At 34.6% G+C, this 22,165-nt stretch overlaps 1 long non-coding RNA gene across 2 annotated transcripts; it reads right to left on the bottom strand.

The window, feature by feature from the left end:
- Window positions 1-306: 306 nt before the first annotated feature.
- On the bottom strand, window positions 307-15,698 carry LOC107970114 (uncharacterized). 2 transcript variants are annotated; one of them, XR_008541439.2, is made up of 4 exons: window positions 13,517-15,679; window positions 5,569-5,669; window positions 1,084-1,187; window positions 307-951 (listed from the first exon to the last, which is right to left on the bottom strand). It is a non-coding gene; the product is annotated as an uncharacterized LOC107970114 (long non-coding RNA). The 2 variants fall into 2 exon arrangements; XR_001712436.4 differs by having other exon boundaries at window positions 308-951; window positions 15,390-15,698.
- Between the last annotated feature and the right edge of the window lie 6,467 nt (window positions 15,699-22,165).

Here is a 22,165-nt window from a genome sequence, read left to right as displayed (position 1 = left end):
TATAATCACTCTTATAATGCTATAGAAGTAGAATTCTTGAAAACAAATAATTGAGTCTTCCTGATTCACAGCTTAGGAAAACAGAAGAAATCAAACCAAAAGGCATAGGAAAGAATACTAAAAGAATACATAAATAAAAAAGAAAATGGAGATATAATTTAAGAAATTAACAAGGTAAAAAGTGAATTATATGAAAAGGTTGACAAAACTATCTCTTGCAAACTTGGATCAAGAAAAATATGATGAGAAGACACATTGCCAATATCAGGCGTGCAAGAGAAGAAATAGAAATTCTTAGTTTGTTTTGTTGCTTCAACTTTTATTTTAGATTTGGGGGTGCATGTGAAGGTTTGTTATATAGGTAAACTTGTTTCATGGAGGTTTGTTGTACAGATTATGTCAAAACCCAGGTATTAAGGCTCATATCCAATAGTTATTTTTTTCTGCTCCTCTCTCTCCTACCACCCTCCAAGTTCTAAAAGAATATCATTAACAATTTTATGCTGATGAATGTGGCAACTTAGATTAAATGAAAAATTCATTCAGCAACTATTGCTGCTAAAGTTAGCTTCATCCAGGTGTACCATCATCACCAACACCTTGTCTCAGCTTGCTTCCTGCCTCAGGGCTTTTTGGATGCTTTCGTTCCCATACTTCTGCAAACTTGAAAGTGCAAGTGTCTTAATATCCCGTAGGACAACTCTTGACCAATGCAAGATGAAGAGAAGGTTCAATAGATAAATATTCTCTTTTCTGTGATTTTAAGGTTCACAATTCTGCAGTCAAATTCTCAGATACTTCAAAGGAGCTCAGTGGAATCAAGTCCCAATTATTCACAGCTCGTAACATACTCTCCTCCTGGCTTCTCTTCCTTCTCTCACTCTTCCCAGTCCTCTATTCCATTTCCTGGCATTACAGACAATCCATAAGCAAATTCTCAGGCTCAGGTTTCTGGAAAAAAATATAACATCAGCAGGACAAGAAAATTTGAGAAATATCTGGAAAACAGCAGCTGGGGTTGGAAATGACAGAAAATGAACAGAGAAATCATTTGCCCATGATGTCCAAGTAACTGGCTCATACCAAGAAAACTGCAACTCTTCAAATCACTTTCCATGTTCATCACAACTCAGGTATAGTTCTGATCTTCATCATCTCCACTCAAGAACACAGATAGAGTACTCTCTCTGGAACAATGGCAGGTGTCAATTCACAGGAATAAGGCGAGCCTGTCATTTCCATTCACACTTTATTGTGTAAAGCTAGCTTGCCATTTGAGTTCAACTGCATGAACACTATAATGCTCTAGCAGGAAAGGATTACACATATTTATGAAAAACGATAAAGACAGTCATTTTAATAAAACCCAAGGAAAAAAAATAGTGAAACAGTAGCAATATTTAACTAGACGTTTGGGCACAAGGTTACTTGTAAATATAATACATTCTGGAAGCATATGAGAAATTTTAATGAACTTTAAATAAAGATGCCTGAACTTCAAAAGTAAAGCATCTTTCCCTTATATTACTATTTTACTGTGTTGGAAGTAAATTATAATCAAGTTATTTGTACCAGAAAAATAGATTTGGTACTGTAATTTTTTCTTATTTTTTTAATGGTCCAGATTTTTATCACATGGTTGTTCTTATCCATATTTTACTTTCCTAAACTCATAATCTTCAGAGAGTAAATGTTATCATAGAAGATATATTTTTATATAAATTAATCTAAACTTTTAAACAAATATATTACAATATTTGCAAACTCCATAAATATTAGTTGAAATGCTGAAAAAACTTGGGATTTAAAATTGTTATTTATTTCACTGATGTTGCTTGCGGCCTATAACATTGTTTTTTGTATAAATTTATGAGGTACAAGTATAATTTTAATTTATGGATTATTGCATAGTGGTAAAATCAGGGCTTTAATGCCTCCATTACCTGAATAACATACATTGTACCCCTTAGGTAATTTCTTATCATTCACTCTCCTCTCACTCCACTCTTCCTAGTCTCCATTTAACACCTATGTAGGATTTATACATTCTTATAAATTAACTGGGTTTCTGAGTAGGTCTGATATGAGTTCACTTTTATAAAGGAATATCTTTGATGTTTCAGTAACAATTTTCATCCCCAAATTTATCGTATTCAATTGGAAACTCCACATCAAATAATGCAAGAAGTTCATTAGCACAGGTCGACCTGAAAATGTCAACATACCCTCATTGTATGAGATTAATTTTGTGCTATACATCCGGCAGTGATTTTGGCCAAACTATTATGGAATTATAGATGTCATTAGACTGTTTGAAGACATGCAATTTCATGTTCTCAGCTTACTCCTTAAAGTAGTAACTGTGCAGAAGTCAAATTGAGGCAGCTTCAAACACTTACATAAAATGATCTGCAGTATTCAATTAGTTTCTTCTCATTTTAATAGTCTTATATTTCAACTAGGAAAACTGAGAATCTGTGTAAAAATAGTCTAAGGTTTGTGGCTGCCATAAGATAATGTGAACTGAGGCAAGCAACACATTTTCATTGAATCGTTCCCAGAGGCTTAAGGGAACATAATACATGTTAAAGATAGGTAGAAGTGAATGCTATAGCACAGACTCAGAGCTTCTTTTGAGCCAGCTTAGGAGGATAATACATGTCACTGCAAACCATTCATTTGAGCATTGCACTTAATTACACTCCTCAGGGTAAAAGTGGGCATAGTCTCATAATGCTTACTATAGCATAGTATTCCAAGCACACATTTTTATGTAATGGATTCAAAATGCCTTGCAGATACTGCATAACTATTACTGTCTTTCTTACAATGGTGGGCCGGTCTGAATTTAATGATAGCTACTGTTGGACTCGCCTGTGCTGAGCTAATAATTTAAGTTGAGCTTGTTGAATCTTATTTTTTTGTTTTATAACCAAAGTCTATTTTTAATTTGCATATATGTGTGCCATCTGCTTTCACAACAAAAAGGAGGTATCTCAGGAAAGGTTCTAAGGCCAAGCTGCAGTGTTGAAAGGTTTATAAATCTATTTTGATTCACATAAACATTAACTCTTTACACAAAATCTGGCATCAATAACAATGATTTATTATTTTTTTATTTCCAACACGAAGGAATGGAAAAGTTAGAAATCATATTTTATTTTTCTTGCTTGCAGTGCAGTCCTACTTGTCATCATATTTTTCTAAGTTTAAGCCCTTGTTCAGAGGGAATGTGGCTGGTTAATGTAGGTATTTTAACTGAAGATGGTACCTGTCGTAGGAGGGACCCAGTAGGAGGTAATTGAATCATGGGGAGGTTTTTCCCATGCTGTTCTTGTGATAGTGATTAAGTCTCATGAGATCTGATGATTTTAGAAAGGGAAATTCCCTTGCACATGCTCTCTTTGCTGCCACCATGTAAGATGTGCCTTTGCTCCTCCTTCATTTTCCGCCATGATTGAGGCCACCTCAGCCATGTGAAACTGTGAGTCCATTAAACCTCTTTTTCTTTATTAATTTCCCATTCTCAATTATATCTTTATTAGCAGCGTGAGAACAGTCCCTAACTACGTACACTCCCTAACTAGGTACTTCATGGAACACCAGTGTCTGAGTGATTTCCAGGGACAAAGAATAAAAGAAAAGCTACCCCCGGTTAGTCAGGAAAGTATGCTATTGGCATTTTGCACTTCATAGTAGATAGAAATAAAATCTGTGTAAATACTCTACTTAAAATGATTTATGTGCCTTTCAACTCTAAAATCAAACTGTAAGTTATAGTTATAGTAAAAACTATAAAATGTGCAGATTACATGTAATGATAGTGCTATAAAGTTTAAGAATTAGCAGAGGACATAATACCAAAAAGAGAAGATGAGCATAACGCACTATTATTTTTCTATTGGTTCTTCTAGATTAGGATTCTCACCATCTCTTTGGTGAGTAGTGAGTGGACTATATTATATTATCTTTGTTGTACTGTTTCCATATTAGATGTACATAAGAATTGTATATTGGAATATGTTTAGTTTTATCATATAGAGAAGAGTATTTATATACATTTCTTATGTTTATTATATCCCCATTTCAAACCCCTTATATACACATATACATGAACTATGTGACTCAACCAATACTTGCAACTAAGAACATACATGTTCAAATCAGAAAAACTTTAGGTAAGTAACGTGCCTTTTAGAGAATATTTACATTTAAAGAATCTTATTTCCCACTGGATTTTACATTTTACATTTTACAGACTACATTTTACAGCTGCTGTATGTGCATAATTACACATACACTGTATGTGCAGTGTGTTCCCGTTTCCTTAGATCTGCTATGTTTATTCCCTACTCATCCAACTCGTGAAATATCATCCAACTCATCAACTCATCCGAGTCATGAAACGTTGTCCCCACTCATGTGCAAAAAACCTCCCCTGTCTTCCCAAGTTTGTCCAGTGGGTTTGTTTTCTCCTGACCAGTATCCATATCAGGTTCATGTATTTTGAACTTATTCTTCCCTTTCTAAATAATATATTGAAATACTTTTCTCCCTGAAGTGCCTTGAACACATTGGTGATGAATGAGGGAAAGTTTTACTGAAAATCTGGGTGACAAAGGTAGGTTATGTAAAAGCAAGGTTGATGTGGTTTGGATTTATGTCCCTGCCCAAATTCTTCCTCCATGTGGAATTGGAGGAGGGGTCTGGTGGGAGGTGCTGATTATGGTGATTATTCCCTCTTGCTGTTCTCATGATAGTGAGTGAGTCACATATCTTTCCTTCCTGAATGGACTCCTGTGACTTGTAGAATGTTATGTGTTGGATCAGTCACTGGCATGAGGCATGACGTTACTTTAAGATAAATCACAGCGTACAAATAAAGCTGGCAGGAGCTAGATTTCCCTAAAGTGCATGAATTTTCCAGACATATAATTACAGTTGATTTCAAAACTCCATCTTATACGTCAGTTTTTGATCTAGCTTGCCTTCCAAGACATGCTTATTGTTGTATGTGGAATAGCATATTGCTATGTTTTACAACTCTGCTCCTCTGGTAAATCTAAATGTAATTTTTTTCCAAGAAATATAAGGACCCAATAAAAGTAGTGTGTGCACGCTTGTGCTCACATGTGACTGTTTATACAACTAACATGCTAATCAACTTCAATTGTGGTATCTCATTTATTTTTTATTTAATTTCATTTGAGATAGGTACTATTATTTGCTGATGTACACAGATATCAAGCTTACTATATAGACAGAGATATAAATATTGACATGGATGTGACTACCTGTACCTGTCTAGATTAAATCCTTTTCTTCTAATAATTTCCTTTTCAAAGCAACCTGAGTTGCGGAAAGTAACTTGTTTCTAATTTATTATACTTCTCTTGCTCTGGCAAAACTTTCTGGATACTGCTGAATTTAGAAGATCTGCTAAATCTAAAATATTTCTTTAGAACCTTAAGATGTTATTTGGCCTGATTTTATTTCATGTTAGTTCCATCACTATCTAAACAGCCTGTGTGTGATGAGAGTTTGGTTACTGGGGCAGCCATGACTCACTGTGTCTAGCTGTTGGCCACGGCATTATGGAAACTTCTGAGTCTGAATCTGGTGACATCCCATATGTTGTTGACCAGGTTTCCTGTGGTCTAGACAGTGGCCTGAGAGAGGATAATTTTTGTTAATATCTATTCCCTGAGCCATAATATGTAAATATTGCTTATTTAGGTATTTTCAAAATTGTCTCAAAACTCTTCAATGTTTTTGTGTACAAGCTATCATCTTAAGTTACAACAGTGAATATTTAGTGTGTGTGCTTATTGTCTAGTCAGGCATGTTCTGGAAAGAATTTCATGAACTACAATACTTGTCACTTTATAATCTTTAGTTTTAATGTTCATATAATTATGTTTGAAAAATTTATAATATGGTAAAATCTGCTAATATTCACCGTGGGGAACTTTATTTGAAATACTGTGCTGTTTAATGATAACTACCTGTCTATCGTCTATCTAATCAAATTGTTTTACTACCAGAAAACCTAAGACACAAAACCAAATATTGATTTAAAACCATCATATGAGACCTGAATTATTTACTTATAGAATATAACTTGTTTTAAATTTCTCTTTAATAAATAATTTACTGTAATTTCATTTAAGCAATTCCTTTTCAGAAACATCTTAGTTGCCTAAACCAGAGTACATTCCAATGCCATTAATGTTTCCGGGGGGAAAACAAACTAATAAAAAACAAATCAGTTTCTCTTCTCTGGTATTATAAAGTTTACATAGATAGATAGATAGATAGATAGATAGATAGATAGATAGATAGATAGATAACATATAAGTAGATATATTCAAGTTATTTATGTACTGATTTTTTTAACTTGATTACTACTAGGTCCTATGAACCATATAATATGTCTCTTTTTAAAATTGGTAAATTACTATATTCCCCTTAATTATCTCTACTCTTGAATGACTGTTAGAAGTTTCTGATTTCCCTGCACTTCTGAGGAAATGCAGTGGAAATTCCTGTACACTGTCAGAGAATCCCCTCTCTTACCTCCTTTTGCCAGGGCAATCCCCGGAAGAAAATTCTACTTAATTTTTAGGAGCACACTGTTTTCTCCAGGAATTTCTGTCCATTCTTTGGAGACCGTGTTATTAGAATCATCAAGGGAGCAGGTGAGCACACCAGTGAAATATACACCAAGCCAAATCAGATAGTTGTACTCAAGTCAGATGTTGTAAGTACAGCAATGGAGTAATGTAAAATGTTGGAAATGGGCCAGAGTTTAAACATACTGGTATTATCAAATGGAGTCTGATATTATAACTTTAAATTTTAGAATAAAAATTTATTGACTTCAAGATAGTAGAACTGGAACAGATGGGATTTGTTTAATTCAAACACTGGACTTGAGTCAATAGAGGATTCTCACAGGCTCCAGGCCATGAAGTTTTGTCTTCCTTGTATTTTAATTTCTGTATAGTTCAAGTACTTATACAATCTGACTAGAAAAAAATCTTGATTGACTTAATCCACATAATCACCCTATTTCTATTGTTATTATTTCTGGAACTAAAGAACAATAAAAAGCATTTCTTTATTTCCTGCTCAGAATTGCAATATTTTGCCATTGTGTCATTGATTTCCAGATTAGAATGTTTTCTACCAAAGGCTTTGTGTTGTAGCATATACCTACTAATATTTTTATCCTTCCATGATCACTGCATAGTATTATTTTCTTTACCTTGGGATACATTGTGATTATTATAATATTTAAGATCAAAGGAATTGGCTCTTAGTTTGTGAAGTAAAGTATCTGAGATTGGTAGTTTTATTTTTTTCCTATTTTTGTGAAACAACCTGGCATCTGCAATTGCCAATATCCTGTGGCAATTAGTCATTGCCCCTTTTATTTCCCAGAAGACACAATTCAAGTTTCAGCAAGTTTTCCCTTCCACACATGTCTTAAGCTATTGGCTATATTTTTAAAACTGTTTGATCATCTAGCTTTTGTCTTCATCTTCTTGTTTCTGGGAAATTGAATACAGTTTTAAAATATCTTCCTTTGCCACTTTGAAATAATGACATCTTATTGATAATGTGCCAACGCTGATGATGAGTAGATATTTGTAAGTATGAAATACTTAAAATTACATTTCAAAATTGGTCATATTAAAATATAATCATTGGAATTTGCATATAGCAGAAATAACTGAATAACTTTACATTAAATGCAATTATTCTGATAGGTCTTTTCCTTTACATTGTCCTTGATTCTCTCACCATTGTACGCTGGGTGTGAGGAGAGGAAGATACTTCATTTTTTTTGTGCATCAAGAGCAATTATACCTGGGAAGTATTATGGACACCTGGACTTGATTGAGATTGAGATTTTGAACCTTGAGTCTGAACCCGATGATACTGGAATGAAATGAGACTTTAGGAGGGAGGGTTTCGGAAAGAAGTGAATTTGCATGTGGGGGAAATGCAAATCATTTGTGAACAGAAGGCCGACACTAGTGATTTTAAAACATGGCCACAAATTCTTTGATAATCTTCCAGCAAGACATAGGGATGTATCCTTCTCCTTTGAATTGACTGTCATAACCAATAAAATATAGCAGAAGATACTATTTGACTTCCTAAGCTATGTCATAAAATGCCATGAAACTTCTGCTGTATTCATTGAAACACTTCATTCAGAAGCCTGTCTTAGTCCATTCAGGCTTCTATAACAAAATAACATAAACTGGGCAGCTTATAAACAACAGAAATGTATTCCTCATGATTATAGAGGCTGGAAAGTCCAAAATCAAGATGCCAACAGATTTTGTCTGTTGAGGGCCTGTTTCTTTATTCATAGATGGTGCCCTGTTGCTATATCCTTACATGGGGGAAGGGGAAAAGAGGCACAAATCCCATTTATGAGGGCTCCTCTTTCATGACCTAATCAATTTTCCAAAGGCCCACATCCTAACCATCGCCTTGAAGGTGAGAATTTCAGCATATGAATTATGAGGGGGTACAAACATTCTGATCGCAGTAGAGCCTTAAGCTCCCATATAGAAAGACCAACTATTGTAATGTGACATGCTTCAGCGAGGTTCACATCACATGGAATTGTGACAGGAGCCAGGGTAGATCCTCAGTTGACAGCCCCACCTGAGCCTGGTCTTTGAATCCTCCCAATCTGGTTTTGTCAGACATGTATATGAAAAAGTATCCAGATGATTCTAGGTTGCAGTTACTCCTAGCAATTGAAATCTTGCCTGTTAAGTCTCCAGATACCATGAATCAGAAACAAGCCATTCCTGCTGGCACACTGAATTCTTGACCTACAGAATCTGGGTACACAATAAAGTAGTCATTCTTTACAGCACTAAGTTTGCTTTTATTTGTCATGCAATAGTTGGTAACTGGGACATGTACTCAGCATAAATCAACATAATGAATTTCAGCACCTATTTACCTATTTCAGCTTTAAAACTATGATTTGAAATTTCAGGCATAAAATTAATTGGAGAATTTAAAAAAAATCCTGCACATAAATTTACAACATAGTGTATATTTCTACATAAACACAGACATTAAATGTTTACTTAATTATAAAAGGATAGCTGTGTGTTTTGTTTCAATAACAAGTACTTAATGTTAATCATGGTTTTATTTGAGTTTCTCAGGGCTTATTTACTTTGAACACCTAATATGATTTGGCTCTGTGTCCCCATCCAAATCTCACATTGAATGGTAATTATCTCCACATGTCAAGGGTGGGGCCAGGTGGAGATAATTGAATCATGGGGGAGTCTCCCCCATACTGTTCTCCTGATAGTGAATAAGTCTCACAAGATCTGATGGTTTTATACATGGGAGTTCACCTGCGCGAGCTCTCTTGCCTGCGGCTGTGTAAGACATGACTTTGCTCTTCATTCGCCTTCCACCATGACTGTGAGGTCTCCCCAGCCATGTGGAACTATGAGTCAATTAAACCTCTTTCCTTTATAAATTATCCAGTCTTGGGTATGTTTTTAATAGCAGGGTGAGAACAGACTAAAACAGGATGCAAACAATAGAAGTATTTTGTAAGGTACTTAGTATTCAATTGCTTATTTATAAAGAGAGAACATGAGCTGAACGAACATGTTGTCCTCTACTCTTCCTGTTTTTTTTTCTGACTTCCAACCCATATCTCTAACATAAAGGATAATTACCTAGCATGCTCAGTGTAAGTATTTTGAAGTCTTAAATCCCAGAATCTGAACTAAAAACTAAATAATACAAATTTTTTGTAAAAGATAAATGTCAAAGAACCTCATGATTCAAATATACACGTGCACACACACACACTAGCTTTCAAATAATTTTTACATAGTTACACGCATATTTGCTTTACCTCTAATTTTAGACTTGAAGATTGTCAAATTTGGAAGAGTTTTCCAAATTATTAAAGACAATCCCATATGAAATTAAATATCAATAAACTTTGAATGATATTAACTAGTGATATAAGGTAATGTTATCTGAATATTTAAATAAACATAATAATTTAAATTTACTCAGACATAACTTTTCCTTATTAGTATGACATGGATGTTTTCATTGAGGAAATCTCAAAGCCATATCACTCTTAGGGGACAAATACATGAAGCAGACAGATTAATTTTTACCTTTCTTTTGCTTTTGGTAAACAATCCGTGGCATCTCTTTCAACATGACCTTCAGATTTGACTTTTTGATTATGTGGTTGTATTAGTTCATTCTCACACCAGAGACTAGGTAATTTATAAAGGAGGGAAGTTTAATTGACTCATAGCTCCACATAGCTGGGGAGGCTGCAGGAAACTCACAATTATGGCAGAAGGCAAAGGGAAGCAAGGACCTCCTTCATATGGCAGCAGGAGATAGAATTATAAGCAGGGGAAATGCAAGAAACTGATAAAACCATCAGATCTCCTGAGACCTCACGCACTATAATGAGAGCAGCATGGGGAAAACTGCCCCGGTGATTTAATCAACACCCTCCCTCCACACATGGGGATTACATGTCCCTCCCTCAACGCATAGTGATTACAATTCAAGATGAGATTTGGGTAGGGACACAGAGCCAAACCATCAGTGGTCAATATGCATCTTCCAATATAAGAATTGCTATAGGGCTCATGAAAAACATATAACTGTTTTTAGTTAGTGGAGTATGAGTATATTCAAATCCTCCATTTGGAAATTTGCAAATTTCCTGCACATGGAAAAAATGTTATTTATGCACAGAGTAGGAAAGAATTGATATTGCACAATGTTGCTGAGCTTTCTTCAGAATCTGAGTGTTGGCATAAGTAAAAAGTCAAATTATTTTGTAATAATCAGTTGTAATAACTCTATTTTAAATATTATAAATTAATTTCCCTTTACCAAAGCCAAATCCATCTTCACAAATATCTATCTATATCACACAATCAAGAAATCTCATTGCCCGAAGTACATTTCATTTACATGTTTGTTGAAACATTGTGTTTCAAAAACCACTAATGTTTTTCTTCACTTTTTACCGTTGAAGATAGTCCTACATTTTTCACTGAAAAAAAATACTAAGGAATGGGCTCAACTTCACTCCAAATAAATTGGATAAACACATACATACCTGCTTACCTCCATAAATATATAACGTGTTTTCTCCAAAATATACTTTATGTTAGGGAAACATAGGTATAAAGAAACATCACATATTGAAATGACAAATAGAAATAGCATAAAATGAAAATAAACCTTAAAGTAAGCATCTTACGCTTTTAAATACAAATTTTCAAAATGTTCATGTTTTTGTAATAAAAACAATATATTATAGGGAAATAGAATAGGCCAGAAAAAAAAAAAAGTGAAACCTAGGTTTGTTACGTGTTTAACTGTAGAAACTTAGAGTAGTTTCCCAATATCTGAATGTCCCTTTCACTACAAAATCTTCTCTCAGGGTTGTTGTGTGAATTTATGAAGGACAAGGACATAGCAGAGGGCCACATACAGGTAGCTTCTAAATGAATGTCAGTTTTTTTCTGTTTTTCTTCTTCCTTAGAGCAGGACCAAAGTATTGATCATCCTTAGATATGCTAGTGTCTTGAAAACAGTGACATAAAATACATGGCTGTACTTTATACTGATTTATTATCCAACTTCTATGAATTTTTATTAAAATTTTAGTAAGATATTTTAAGTAATTTTCATTTATGTTATAAAACAAACAAGCTTATCAATTTATAGTATAGGGAATACTTCAGATTTTAGTGCTGAGTTGAATTTATTCTATGAATTAAACTAAATTGATATGAAGATTGTTGTAATTTAGAGTAGTAAATACATGTGAAAAAAGTAAATACATGTGAAAAAGTCAATAAATAAAGCAGAGGCATATCTAATTAATTTTAAAAGCCTCCTTCCTTTACCTTCACCCTTAGTCACACATATTAAAAAAATACCAAACTATGCAGACTAACACTATGATTAATCAAGTTCTACATTTGAAAGGAAGCCTGTTAAGTTTCTGTATAAATTATTCTGCTATTTCCTATCCTAACATTGATATAATTATACCTTCCTTTTTAAATTTACCAATTTTATGCAATATTTATTAAGTCCTTTTTATATAAGATGAGGAATTTAGTGTACTTATAATTTCAGGACTCTTTCTTCAACTTCTGAAGTTTTGGTAGTTATACAATTTTTGTTTTTATTCATTCATTCATTCATTAAAAAATATTTAGTGAGGCCAGGCACGATGGCTCATGCCTGTAATCCCATCCCAGCACTTTGGGAGGCCGAGGTGGACCGATCACCTGAGGTCAGGAGTTTGAGACCAGTCTGACCAACATGGAGAAACCCCATCTCTACTAAAAATACAAAATTAGCCAAGGCATGGTGGCACATGCTTGTAATCCCAGCTACTCGGGAGGCTGACACAGGAGAATCAGCTACTCGGGAGGCTGACACCTGAGCCGAGGTGGCGCCATTGCACTCCAGCCTGGGCAACAAGAGCAAAACTCCATCTCAAAAAGAAAAAAAAATTTAGTGAGCACACTAGGTGCCAGTCGCTAATCTAGCTTCTAGGACTATAACAGGGAACAGCACAGACTTGGTGCCTACTGACTCGGAGCTTGAATATCAAGGGAAAAGACAGATAATAAAAATTAACAAATGAATGAAACCACTACACAGTGATATAGCAGTCACATCTTCTAGCCTTTATAGAGAATGTTGATGGTACCATTTTGAGTGATAGTTGAGCAAAATCTCTCTTGAGTTAGTATTTAAACTGAGACCTGAAGTTTGAGAAGGAAACAGCTAGGCAAAGACCAAGATCACAGAGCATTCCTGGTAAAGAGAAATCCAACTACATGGCAACATCTCAAAGGTGACAAAAATGTGATAATGTGAGGAAGACATTAGAAGATGAGGTTCAAATTGTTTTGTAACAATTTTGTCTTTGTCCCTCTACACTGGGCCCTGTGTCTGTATATGTGTCCTCGTATGTGTGTGTGCATGCATGTGCCCTTTAAAATCCATGCTCATATTATTTTCACCTTGTCCACCCCAGTAATGTTTTCTTTTTTTCTAATATCTTTTGCAAAAACCACTTATTTGTCTCTCATTGATCAGAACTGATTCATGTGATTGACTAAATCTGGAATATAGGTTGATGCTTGGAGCAGAAAAGAAATCAACCTAATTTGAACAACACGGGAAGATTGGAAAACTACTGATTCTCTGAAGGGTGATTGATAAATTGTTACTACAAAATGGGTGAATGAACCCTGACCAATGAGTGGTCACTACAGAAGCCCTGAAACATCAAAGTAGGCATGTCAGTAAGCAATCAGACTTCAAATCTAGCTAGGAGTTGGAAACCTGAAAAATGGAAGTCTTCAAGAGATAGATTACATTTAAGCAATACAGAAAGTTTAAATCAAGTTGGAGAGATGATAGAGAATAATAAACAGCACATTACCTAGCACTGTGGAACTCTAATATAAAGCTTGCGTCCATGGGAAGAGGTCAGTAAAGCAGTTGACAAAAGAATATCTCACTCATCTGTATAGCCGGTGATCAGGACGGGGAGTTACATTAGGCTAAATTCTTCTATAGACTTTATGGAAGCCTTTATAGAACCTTCTATAGGTTCTGCCTTTAAATGTCCCTAGGATCATTCCCTGTTCTTTGTGAATGTTGACTTAGAGTTTAGTTTCTCTAAAGTAGAGTTGGGAAGGATGACTCTCTCCAATACAATGATCTTGCGTTTGTTTTGGGTTACACTGTTCCTACTCTGTTGCTCCTTTAATCCAATATCAGTGTTATGCTCTGGAAAGTCCTCATAATTAGTGCAATGAATTAATAGCACTCTTTCTTGCTTTCCAGAACTATGTTTTGGATTCACACACCTTAAAATGAGTTTTTCTTCATTTCCACAGGATATTGGGAGGGAAGGAGGTAAATTCCTATCCTCAACCTGCCAACTTCCACTAGTAGTCGAAATGTTACTCGTATAAAATAATTTCCTGAAAGTTCTGTATGGTTAAAAAAAATCCTGCTGTGTAAACCAAGTAATAATTTCCCCCTGGAAATTGAAATTAAGGATAAACAATTGAGTGAAATTAACACTTAACTAATGTGTTTTCTTTCTAATTTATTAAATATTTTAGAGCTTTGGAAGCAAAAGCAGCAGCTCTTTTATAACTATCCAGAACACCTTTATTATAATCAACCTATTTCACGTAACACTCTGGTGTTCTTAGTTTTACTTGTAATTAGACTTTTGCCTCTCTAATTGCACCAAAATAGTAATAAATGTTTTTAAAAAGATTTTGTCTCTTTGAAAAGAGAATGAATTTATCCATTAGCTTATTGGCATCCATCATCTTATAGAGGTCAGTTCGCTTAAATATTTTGGATGGAATACATCTTCCTAACTCAGTTTTCTCTTAAAATGTTAGGAAAAAGACTTCAAGACAACTACCACAGAAGTCAGGATACTTGCTTCAAATGATGCTATAGCCTTGTTATTAGTCCTAGTATTATAAAATAAATGAAAGGTATCATAGAAACAAGTACATAATAGACACCCAGTCCATATTTGCTTACTCTTTTAAATAAAAGCAATATCACAAATAAGTTAATTGATCTCTAGCTAGAATGTTGTCCTTATTAGATAGTTTCACATTCAAACTGAAAAAACATTTCAGAATTTGATATGAAACCCATGCACATGGTTTACATTCATTTAAAGCCATATATTTTGCTCAATTGTTTTTTCATTTCTTTTCTGGCACTGCCTAAAACCAGATGATATTACATTACAAAAAGTGAATTGGTTACTAAGCCTTTCCAGCTGTGAAAAAGGAAATAAAATCCCATACTTCTTAGGCACTATGTATAAGAAAAACATTTTTCATGGCAAGTAAATATATGCTATGGCTCTTTCCCTCCAGGTGAGTGGTCTTATTTTAAATTTTTAAAATGATTGTGACACTAATGAGATTTCAGCTAGGCATATGGGGATATTTGATTTTGTGGCTAATTCTGTCTTTTCCTTATTCTTTAAGTAAAACTGGATTTTTTTTTCCTGTGTGATAAGAGTTGGTGGTTTCTAGTATGAAGCTGGCACAATAGCCCTAAATTATAAATAGAAATACATCAATTCTCATTGAATTTCTTTTTTCAATAATACTATGACATTGGCATGTTATGTCACTTTTCTAAATCTAGTTTCCTTATCTATACATGTGATTAATAACCAAATGATATCAAACCCATTTTGTGTGTGTGTGTGTGTATGCGTATGTGTGTGTTAAAGAATTTAACTCATTGATAGAGAGCAGACTCACTGCAAATGTTGTTGCTGTTCTTATTCTTGTTCTTATTATTTTTCTTGTTCTATAAAACGGATGTACAAATCAATGTCAGCCTTCATAGGATCTCTTCCTGGTTTTAACTTTGTCAGAATTCCATATATTGGTGTTCAGATGTTCTAGTTGGAAACGTATAGCCATAAACTTTTAGTGGACAAATAAGTAGACTTTGATAAAGCTGCAGCATCCTGTTGTTTTGTAATAAGCCAAAAGAAATGGTAGCCTACAAGAATGAGAAATTCATCTGTCTCCTGTGTTGTACATTTGGTTGCTGGGATACCATGTCTTCTTTGGAACTATACTCTGTTTGGAAGACACGTCCTTCAAGATCCTCCTAGAAAAAGAGTACATAAAATGAATTTTGGGATCTAGCTATATCTGAGAGTAATTTTATGTTGCTTTCACCCTAGATTAATAGTATGGATGATATATTAGCACCCTACTGCTATTGTAAAATATTACCACAAAGTTGATGATTTAAAACCATACAAATTTCTTTGTATTGGCCTGGAGACTTTTGCTTTGAGAAAGCCTCCTCTTCAAGTATTTTCCAGAAGGATACCTGTGCCTGGATCTCCTACTATGACTTTTAGCCAGACTGGTAAACCCGACAGCATTACTTAACCTTCTACTTACATGGCGGTTCCTTACATTGCAGAATGGGACATAGAGCCCCCGAACGACACTCACCAGTTTAATACACTGCCTGTGTGGTCCAGTGTCCACCCTGTTTACATCTATCCTATGAAGGAAAGACACCAATGGAGCCCCAATCTAAGAACTTTGATAAACCCCTGTATTGAATTGTTTCAAGTTTCTGAAAACTCCATAAAAACACATTTTTCATATTGCATTAAAATTTCTGGTTTCTGTTTATTTTTCCTCTATTCCTTCTACCCTAAGGTAGGAGAATGGGAGAGGGACAAGGTGGCTGTGGTAGTAAGGGTGGAGTTAGGAAGGGGAAGCCACAACTTAACGTCTTAAAATAATACAAATGCATTATCATGCAGTTCTGGAGGTTAGAAGTCTAAAATTGATCAATAGAACTGCATTCCTTTTAAAGGTTTTACAGAAAAATTTGTTTCCTTGCCTTTTCTAGCTTCTAGATACTTTCTGCATCCTTGACTTGTAGAAGTGGCCTGTCTTCTATCTTCAAAGCCAACAGCAAATATCTGCTAATCACTCTCTCTCTCTTTCAGTTCCAATCTTCAATCACATGGTCTTTTCTGATTCTTACACTCCTGCCTCCCTTTTGTAGTACCTTCATGATTACATTGGGTCTACCCAAATAATCCAGAATAATCTCTCCATCTCCAGATCCTTAATTTAATATCCCCAGAGTCTCGTACTTTACACATAATATATTCACAGGTTCCAGAAATTAGGATATAGGTCTCATTATCATGGAAGGCCCAAATCTTGTAATCTAACTTATCTAAATTAGTCATGGTTAGGGCTTTCACTATTATCCACTCTGGGGCAAAATTATTCTCCATCGGGAGATCTGTGAAACTATAAAACATGATATTGCCTCCTAAAATACTATGGTGAGATAGGGATCAGATAACACTAATAGATATCCAATTCACAAAAGGAATCACCAGAGCTGAGCAATTTCAAAATCTGTTTTTGCATTCAACATTAGGTTTCAAAGCTTGAGAATCATTCTCTGTGTTTCCTGGCTCTGCTGCTATTGTAGAGACTCTACATGTTTGCAGCTGAGTAGTTTTATCAATTTGTTTTCTACATGTAGAATTTGGAGAATTCAATAGCCTTCCCTCCTTTTGTTCTGTCTCCCTTTTAGTTCAAGCTGACATTGAGTATGTCTGTTGGCACAACATTCTTAAGAATCTTGCAAATATTCCCTGTATGTTTCAGGGATTCTCTCCCTAGACAAGAGGCTCATCCACAAATCTTTTTTTTATAATACCATCTCTATTCCTGGCTTCTGCTTGGAGGGCTGAGGGGAACCATGATTTACTGCTCTAATCCTTTCAAAAGGCCATGTGTGTAATTGAATACTCTGATCCTTTGATCCTTCCAAAGTACTAGCAAAAGGTTGTCCAGCCACACCTTGGCTTTCTGTACAGAACAGGCTTTCTTAATTATGAATCTCCTAATTTTAGTACCTTTGCAATCTGGATTGGCTGAGAATTTCCCAAGTCATCAGGTCCTGTTTCCCTTTTTCCTAACACTGCTTCCCTCAATCTCTCTCTTTTCTCACATTTCACTGTAAGCAATGGGAAGAAACAAGGCTCTACCTTCAGCACATTGCTTGGAAATCCCCTCAGCTAGATATTAAAGTTCATTTCTTACAGGTTCTGCTTTCCACATAACTGTAGGACACAATTCCACCACGCTTTCTGCTACTACATAATAACGATTACTTTTCCTCCACTTTCTAATAGCATTTTCCTCATTTCTTTATGAACCCTCACTAGGCATGCCTTTAATGCTCGTATTTCTACCAATATTCCATTTATGATGCTGTATTTTCTAAGATGTATGAGTATAGGATGGGTGAAAAATATTTTTACTCAGACTCTGTAGTCAGTGCTTCCTGTGAGAATTACCATGCCATTCTAATTCCCAGTTGTTTTTTTTTTTATGTGAACTGCTTTCCATCTGAAGGCTGTTATCATAGTTTATTAAAATCTGGTTGAGATTTTACGACCCCTTGAACTAGAAACCGATGCACTAAAATTATACTTTTTATATTAACATGTCTATAATTTTTTTTCATAATTTTTCTGAAATCTGTTACTCAGTTATTGAAACTCCATCTCTTCTGATGGGATCCTGATAAATACATTGCCAAAAACATGAAAATAAATTAAGTACATATCAAGTGATGAATACCTAAAAATACTTGTTTTTCCATAAGATGAAATATTTATCAGTGATAAAAAGAAACACACTTCTGATAGATTTAATTATGTGGATAAATCCCAAGACAGTATTCTTGTGAAAGAAGCTATACAAGAAAAGACTCTCTACTGTCTCACTGCATTGATATGACATTCTGAAAAAATAATGGGACAGAAACGAGATCAGTGATTGTGAGGAGAACCATACAAATCCACATGAACAAATTTTTTGAGATGAAATGAATATTCCATATCTTATTTGTGGTATTGGTTCCAGAACTGTATACATTTATCAACCTCATACATCTATAAAAAAGGTGAATCTTAAGATATGTAAATTATTATTTAACCAATCTGAACCAGAAAGAGAAAATTTGACTTTTTTAAAAAGAATATTATTGTTGGCCAGGCGCGGTGGCTTACGCCTGTAATCCCAGCACTTTGGGAGGCTGAGGCGGGTGGATCACAAGGTCAGGAGATCGAGAGACCATCCCAGCTAACATGGTGAAAACCCGCCTCTACTAAAAATAGAAAAAAATTAGCCAGGCGTGGTGGCGGGCGCCTGTAGTCCCAGCTACTCGGGAGGCTGAGGCAGGAGAATGGCGTGAACCCGGGAGGCGGAGCCTGCAGTGAGCTGAGATCGCGCCACCGCACTCCAGCCTGAGCGACAAAGCGAGACTGCATCTCAAAAAAAAAAAAAAAAAAAAAAAGTATTATGGTTAGAGAAATATAATTCATTACAGAATTCGAGGGTTTGTTTTCTGTAGTTTCAAATTTACAAGTTCTTTGTCAGTTAAAGGAGAATATTTGGAAATATATTTCTATGAATTTTCCAGCAATAGCTCAACACTATGACTTCTTTTTTCTTTTTTAGTATACTTGAAGTTTTAGGGTACATGTGCACAACATGCAGGTTAGGTACGTATGTATACTATGACTTCTTTTAATTTGCTTTGTATAGGCTTCACATCCTCTTGTAGCTTGTTTTCTTTAGAGTTAGTGATGACCTTTATTTTTCTTAAACAATTACATTGTCATATTTTCAATAATATCTAAAATATTCTTTGTACCATCCCATGAAAGACGCTTTTCTCTATGGCTATTTCCTGTTCTAGTCTGGATTTGTTGCAATTTAGGTTCTCAGCACAAATGTCCTTCTGGGTCTTCCCTTTGCTTTTCTACTTCATTGAATCCGTTGTCCCCTCCTCATGTTTTCTTTTTTCCTGCTTATCTTTACAAACAAATTCACCATGAAATCCTTAAACTGGATGAAGTGAGCTGAAAGTTTTGAGTTCTTAAAACACCTTCGTTTCCCAGTTATTTTCATTGATTGATACGTATAAAATTATAGGTTGAAAACAACTCCCCTCAGAAAATTAAAGCTCCATTTTCTTCTATTTTGAGCTACTGTAGATGACATTAATAATATAAATTAATACTCATTCTGTTGTAGGTAAACTGTCTTTTCTCTTGAAATTTTTTAGTTGATACATTGAACTGACATGCTAGACATCAATCTGTGTATTTATTTTTGTTAATTTTTTTAGGAGGTTGGTGAAGCCCTTTCACATTGAAGACCTCTGTCTGCTTTCTGCTCAGAAAAATCTCCTATATTAAATTCTGTAATAGCATTGCCTCTTCCATTTCATTTAGGTTCTTTGTAATCTTCTGTTTTAGGGGGACAGCATTGACTCTTTCTTTTAATTACTCCTCTCACGACACCATCCTTACGTATTTTGTTAGGATTTACTGTATTTATATTACTCCATATACCCTGGGTAAAGTTCATTGATCTGAGGGAGGCATGTGAACCAAAAAGAATCAATCAGTCCCTGAGATTTTTGAACATGGCATGAGAAAAATGTCTAAAACTATTTTATGTCCAGGTACTAAATTTTAAATTGTGAGACTCTATGTTCACATTTATCACTTTGAAAATGAAGTCATGATGAGAAGCAGTACCTATACCAGTACATATATATATATATATATAGTATATGTCTCCATCTATAGTTATCTGCATCTAATGTCTATATTCTTCTAATACCTGACAATCTGTGTGTGTATCTATAGCAGCAGTTTTTAACCAGGGGCAATTTTGCCTTCAGGAAGTTTTTGGCTATCACAACTAAATGAAAGTGTTCCTGGCATCCAGTGGATAAATGCCAGAGACGTTGCTGAAAACCTTACATGGACAACCTCCTGCCGCAAAGAATTATCCAGCTCAGAATGTCAATAGTGCCAAGTTTGAGAAACCCTGATCTAAAGGGAGTCCTTGTAGAAACAAGATCCCCTTATTACGTTCCCTGAAGGCATTATGTTGTTTCCTTAATTTTGAGCAATCTGCTATTTTTCTTTTTCAAACATTTTTTAATTGGTATATAATAATTGCACACATTTATAGGATATGCAGTAAATAATAATTTACTGCTTTCTTAGTCTCATTTTTGGAAAATAGCTCGTTATCATTAAAATTTGTTCTTCTTTCTGCTGAGCTAATTCAAATAGTATTTCAATTTACTTCAAGAAAGAACATAGGGACTAACAATGAGCTTTTCTACGTATTCTGGTATGTATTAAACAGTGGCAGGTATCTCAATGTATTTGCATGATACTGTTTTGTCTTTGGTTGCCTTGCATGCTCTTAACTGAAAAAGTACCAGTTTTTATTTGTATTGAGAATAGAACTGTGAAAGATCCACCTCTGAAGGCATTGTAGTGTTTCTTTCATTTTGAACATCCAAACAGTTTTTAAATCTATTTTTAATTTAACATATAGTAATTTTACATATTTATGAAGTACACAGCCATGTTGTGATACATGCCATGTATAGTGATCATTACAGATCACTATATAGACATATACAGATCACAGTAACTGGCATATCTGTCATCTCAAACATTTATTGTTTCTTAGTGTTGGGAACATTAAGTATCATCCTTCTAGCTATTTGAAACTATGGAATATATTATTGTTAACTATAGTCATTTTATGGTGCTACAGAACACTAAAAATTATTCCTCTTATCTAGCTGTAATTTTGTAATCTTTAATAAATCTGTCCCTATCTCTTTTTCCCCTACATTTTCTAACCTCTAATATCCTCTCTTCTATTTTTACTTCTATGAGGTCATCTTTTAAATTTTTTTTAGCTTCCACACATTAGTGACAACATCGCTTATTTTACTTAATATAATGCCTTCCAGAGTTCTTCCAGTTTCATCCATGTTGCTGCAAATGACAAGAGCTCATTTTTTATGGTTGAATAGTATTCCATTGTGTATATGTACCACATTTTAAAGTCCATGTATCTGAAAGCTAGCCACCTTGGCAGATTCCATACTTTGGCTATTGTGAATAGTGCTGCAATAAACACGAAGGTACAAATGTCTTTTCAATATACTGACTTCCTTTCTTTTGAATAAATGCCCAGTAGTGGGATTGCTGGATCATATGGTAGTCCTATAGGTAGTTTTAAAGGAATCTTTAGCTGTTCTTCATAATGGCTGTACTAGTTTACATTCCCACCAACAATGCATAAGAGTTCCCATTTCTCAACATCCTCACGAGCATTTGTTATTTTTTGTCTTTTTGAGAATAGCCATCCTGTTTGGTGTGGCAGTATATCTCACTGTGGTTTTGATTAGCATTTGCCTGATGATTAGTGGTGTCCTCTCCATTATGTAAACTTAAGAGTAAAAATATCTTTCAAAGTAAGTAAATAGTACACAAATATAAAAATAAAGCCCAGTATAAAATGTATATATGTATAAAACTACTGTGCTTTAAGAACCTATGACTATCAATAGCCAAAAAATGTGTTCCACCTCAGAAAATAATGTTTAGTTTGAAGCCAAGTTTTTCCTAATGAAGGTGTTACTGAAA

The sequence above is a fragment of the Pan troglodytes genome, chromosome 22 (genome assembly GCF_028858775.2).
Source record: "Pan troglodytes isolate AG18354 chromosome 22, NHGRI_mPanTro3-v2.0_pri, whole genome shotgun sequence".
NCBI lineage: Eukaryota > Metazoa > Chordata > Mammalia > Primates > Hominidae > Pan > Pan troglodytes.
This window is presented reverse-complemented; position numbering and strand designations above follow the sequence as displayed.